The sequence below is a fragment of the Tribolium madens genome, unplaced genomic scaffold (assembly GCF_015345945.1).
Source record: "Tribolium madens isolate multiple individuals breed KSU strain unplaced genomic scaffold, Tmad_KSU_1.1 Scaffold_71;HRSCAF=194;Tcas5.2_LG6, whole genome shotgun sequence".
Classification (NCBI taxonomy): Eukaryota; Metazoa; Arthropoda; class Insecta; order Coleoptera; family Tenebrionidae; genus Tribolium; species Tribolium madens.
The window spans coordinates 4,927,918-4,933,801 of NW_025401041.1; positions in this window are offsets into that span (position 1 = coordinate 4,927,918).

The following is a 5,884-nucleotide window of genomic DNA, read 5'->3' on the forward strand; positions in this document are numbered from 1 at the left end:
TATGCATTTTGTACTATATCATATCTTAGGATAGTCAAAATAAAACATTAACGAATCATTCTGTATACTAAAAAAATAGTTTCGTCTTGGCCAACTCTGATTTTTCTAAAACATTAAATGTAATATTGTCAAAGATGGAGTTTTAATTTCTAATTATAAGTTTCTAATTTTTAAATAACAACAAACAAGGTGGACATTTTTTAACACTCTGTAGAATAGTAGAATAATTAGACGTCAATGAATTTGTGTTTGTTTCAAACATTTCGTTATTTATACTCAAACAAAAGACGGTTTTTGCGTAAAAAAAAAGCATTTTTTAAGTTATTTTTCATGAAATTTAAAGAAAAGTATTAATTGCATCAAAAATTTGTACAATTCTTACTACAATTAAAAGAGATATTTTTCCTGTTTATTTTTTGCGTTAGAAATAACAATTTCTTTTAGGTTAAATTTTGTTGTCCATTATCGTGTCTATAGTGTGTAAATTGATCCGAGTTTCCTGTCGGAAGTTATTTGATGAAAATAGTAAAATTCGAGCCAAGATCGGTCTGATGTGAACTTGTAGTTTAACTGCAGATAACTCGAAGGATATGAAATGTTATATGCAAAGGATGAGGAAGTTTCAAATTAATTTCATTATAAAGTTGAGTAATTTAATCTGTCATGTGCCAAGAGTTGCTAAAGAAAAATCTTCCTTAACATCGTTCCCCTCTCGCCCATCTCTAACCACTCTCTTATTTTTCCTCCAACTTTCCCAATTTAGTATAAATTTAATCAAAAACAGCACACACATATTATTAGAAATTCAATCTCGGGGAGCGAAACAAGCCTAAAGGAAAAGGGCTGCTTTAGTTAAACCCTCCCCTCTACCTTTGCAAAACCACTCCTTGGAAACCCTCGACTCTTCGCCCCGCTTAAAAATACCTATCTCAAGCCAAATTCGGCCTTACATGAAGAGACTCTTAAGTCATACGATAGTCAGCCTCAAAAGTGTAGATATAAGATGTGAACTACTTATATCTCATTGGTTAGTACAGTTACCTTGGTTACCACGGAAGAGGGGCGGGTCTTGCTTGACTATATCAATACCCTTAAACTTACATTTTTCAAAAAGGGGTGAGTTGCGACATTTGCAAAAATATACCCTAAATACAGGGAAATAAGGGCGGGAGGTTGGCACCATTGGCCATTTTTATTAAAACAGGTGACCAAATTGAATGAGGGGTCAGTGAATTGGGGGTTGTTTCAAACTATATTACTAAACGTTGTTAGGTATTATTCTTACAAACACAAAAAAAATTCTAAAAACAGTCATTTTTTATTTAAATCAAGGCAAATATCTTTAAAAATGTCAATGTTCCATGAGACAATAAAATTATAGTAAAAAAAGTGAGTGAGTAAAGGGTCCAACCCTTGTAAAAAGTTCTCTTTTACATTAGCCAGGTGTTGAACCCCTGAATCGATAAAAAAGCGAGCTTTTAATTGACTTAAAGTTTCGCTACCGCCCAACAGATGTCGCGCTTTTAAAACATTGTAATAATTGACAATCAATATGACAAAATTCCAGTTTTATGTTTACTTTCAGAACTAATAATATCAATAAAAAACTAAAACTTATTTTACTTTAGTTTTAATTATGTATTTTTAAACAAAAAATTGTTTACTTTTAAGTCATCCTGTAATTAGCTTGTTTGTAAGTCTAATTAATAATGAAATGTTAAGAAAATAATCACTTTTTTATTTCTTCTACATTCTCCTCTGTTTTCTTTTCCGTTTTCTTTTCTTTTTTTTCACCTTTTAAATTTATCAATTAGTTACCGTTTCTAATAAATGGTCAAAAAACTCATTAATTAATGGAAAAACAAAAAGGAAGTGAATTCAGTATTAGCCCCAATTTACAAAAGTTTTTTTTTTACTTTTAAAACTTATTTTCCTGTTTTTTTTATGTTTAGAGTAAAAACAATGTAAGTGAAGCAAGTCGAATAAGCAAATACAAAGGCTCGGCTTCGCCTCGGTTACCTTACTTTTTAACGTTATTGAAAATTTGTCTAAAAAAATATTTTATATTTCTTATACAAAGTAGTTCAAAATTTACCTTTTTAAATTTTTTTGCAATTTTTGAGTCATTATTAAAAAATTACATTACAAAGTGATTAAATTGAAACTTTACTGTTGATAGTAATTATTAGTATTATAATCTCAAAAGTTTAAACAATCAATTAAAATTTTTTTTTTGCATCGCTCCTTTACAACCTTTAAACATTTATTAATTTATTTCCAAAAAAACTGGTAGTTTACTCCAAAAAAATTCTTTAATTCTTAAAAGTCAAACATTTTTTTAACAAAAAAGTGTAAGGTTTACAAAAAAAAATTGCACAGCAACAATTCTTGTAACAAACTCGTTGTCTAAAAAAAATGTGGTAGGTTTCCATTAAAAAAAATACTATGTTTATCTCGTAAGTATAAACAATTAATTAATATTCAAAATTTTTTTGAATAGTATTTTTATAGCCATTGCACACCTATAAATTTATTTGCCAAAAAATGTGATAGTTTCGCCAGAATAACCCTGTATGGTTATGGTAGACTTTAGACGAGTCACTCTGTACTTAATTAAAAAAATTGCACAATCTGCACATTTCATTACTATATTTTTTGTAGCTTTTAATTATTCAACAAAATAAATTTTTATTTGTTTTGTTATAACAAAAAAAAATAGGTACAGTTGATGACAAATTTAAAGTCTTAATTCAAACCAGTATGTTTATTAGAAAGGTATAGAAATAAATACGACAAAACGTATGTTTTTTATTTTTTATTTTGTATCTTTAAAAACAAGAAAAAAGTTTGAAAGGAGTGTTCACGTGTCCTTGACATTCATGTAGCAGTTTGCAACTCCTCCATCATTCTCCCCCTCCTTCCTAATCTCCAACTTCCCCAAATAAGACAACAATCCTTATCACACTTTTCCTCAATCTGGGTCCAAGAAATAGGAATTTTTTCTCAAGACTTGGAAAGAGAGACAATTAGAGTTGATAAATGATTTTCTTGTCCGCGCGCCCGCCGCCGCCATGAGGGGGTAAGAGGAGGACTACCTAACGGAAAAAGAGGGGCGATATTTCCGAAGGGAGAGGGCAGAGCGCCGTTTTCTCTCCGGGCATAAGAAATAAAAAGGGGAAGAATAATTTTTGTCTCGTTTTATCTTCTTGCGCCAGCATTTTATAAAATCGCCTTTGCGAGGGCTATTAATGTTTCTCGATCTCACTTTGTGCCTATTTCCTTTCTTTTTTGGTCGTATCGCTACGATGCGATGCTGCCACGACGGAAAAGCACTTTTTCATTTGCTTACTCTCGGACATGGATGGAAAATTCGACGGAAATTTATTATTATTGCGTCTGGATTCATTTGTTTCTTTGTTAGCAAAGTCGAGAAAATAATATTAAAAGGTCGAACTACATTAAATACACTTGCCTCGGCTTCGCCTCGGCTAGCACATTTACGTAAAATACAAAAAAATGTAAAGTTTCTTTCATTATTTTTATATTTTCTTTAAAAATGTTTAAAAAATTAAAACAAATGTAGGTATCTACAGAGAGTCTCACGTAAGACGACCCCTGTTGCTTTCATACAAAATAACATAGATTCGCACATATTCATTTATTTCTCATGTTATCAAAGTGGAGAAAATAATATTAATATCGTTATTACACAAAATGTAAAAATCAAAGAAAAATTTGTTTCATTATTTTATTATCCTTAAAAATTAAAAAAAATTAAATTAAAATTAATATGCGCTTTCCCTTTCTTATGTTTTGTTCACTTATTTGTTCTTATGCTCTGTCTCTTTCTTATTATGCTTTGCGTTCTTATTTGCTCTTATGCGCTCTCTCTCTCTTATTATACTTATTAGAACATGTGCATATGTTTTAAAGTTCGCGCTTGAATGCGGCCGCCATCTTTCGACATTTATTTGAATTTGTAAAAAATTGCTGATTTTTGCGGGGTTTGAACTCCGGACCTACCTGTTGGAAAGCGGGACCTTATGCCGCTAAGCCACCACCGCCGCCGACAGTCTCAATATTTTAATACAGGATGTTTCACGTAATTTTACGAGGCCTGCGCCTCGATACGAACTGGATTACAAATTTTGAAAAATTGGATAATTTTCTCTGGTTTGTTCACACTTTAAAAAATTACAAAGTTTTTAGTTAGTTAGTGATTAAGATAGAAAACTAGAATCATAATCATGCCGTCTCTTGATAGAACAAATGATAATTGTTTCTGAAAAACTGCAGTTTATGACTATTAATGAAATAGTGATTAGTTTGACAACTACTGTCATGGGTTTCCAAAAATTAAATACTTACAAGTGTATTTTTTGTATCCAGTGTTCTATGACTTTTGTATATTTGGGTGCGTATATTAGGCGCAAGCCTCGTAAAGTTGTGTGAAACACCCTGTATATTCATACACAAAATTTTTCAAAAATTTATTTCTGGCATTCTCGCTTATGTTTTTGTACTTTTCTAAATCTCTTAAAACCCCAAAAGTGCAAATGGTTCAACTTTGAAATAATAAATTTTTTCGAAATTTTGGGCGATTTTTGGACTCGGATCCGTTTATTGCTAATAACTTCGGAATTATTAACGCCAGTTTTTTATGTTTGGTACAGTTGGAAAGCAAATTTAATTTCTTATCATAGAGAAAAAAGATAATTGTCCTATGTTGAATAGTTATCCAGAAAATTGCTGATAAAGTCAAAAATATCCAAAATATTAATTTAACTATAACTTCTAAACTATCAAAAATTTTGAAATTTTCTCAACGCCCATCGATTTTTTTGGGACATTTTACATATGTCTACGTCAAAATAATATACAGTTTTGCGGTAATTTACAAAATAAGAAAAAGTAAAAATTTGTAAATCTTCTAAAAAGTTATGGCATCTAAAATAATTGTATACAAAATTCGAATTTGGTTGTTTCTAAAATATAATTTTATTAATCATAATTTAATTAATTTGACTATCACAACAAAATAATTTTGCTTAATTTTATTCTGGGAGGGGAGTATTTTCGAGGTTAAATCGCTGCGCCACTGTTGCTTTCATACAAAATAATAACATATGGATTCTCACATATTTATTTATTTATTATGTAATCAAAGTTGAGAAAATAATATTAAAAAATCAAACCATATTAATTACTAAACTCGGCTTCGCCTCGGCTAGAGCTTTTATACAAAGTGAAAAAATATTTGATATTTACAGAGAGTCTCAACCCTTCTTGCTTTCATACCAAACAAGATTTTTTTGTTGTATTTTGAATAAAATTGAATTCATTATTTTTACATTTTTCTTAACAATGTTTAAAGAAAATTAAAACCAATATAGGTATCTAGAGAAAGTCTCACGTAAGACGACTCTTGTAGCTTTCATACAAAATTACATGTATTCTCAAATATTCATTTATTATCAAAGTTGAAAAAATAGTATTAAAATGTCAAACTACATTAATTACATGCCTTGGCTAGAGTTTTTACACAAAATGTAAAAATCAGAGGTAAAATTTCTTGTTTCATTATTTTATTATCCTTAAAAAATAAAAAAATCAAATTAAAATTAATTAAAAAAGCTCTTATGCTTTTTATGCGGTTTCTTATGTTTTGTTCACTTATTTGTTCTTATGCTCTGTCTCTTTCTTATTATGCTTTGCGTTCTTATTTGCTCTTATGCGCTCTCTCTCTCTCTCTCTTCTTATACTTATTAGAACATGTGCACATGTTTTTAAATTCGCGCCCTTATGGGCTCGCCATCTTTTCACATTTATTTGAATTCATATATAGAATTTGAATTTGTGAAAAATTGCTGACTTTACCGGGACT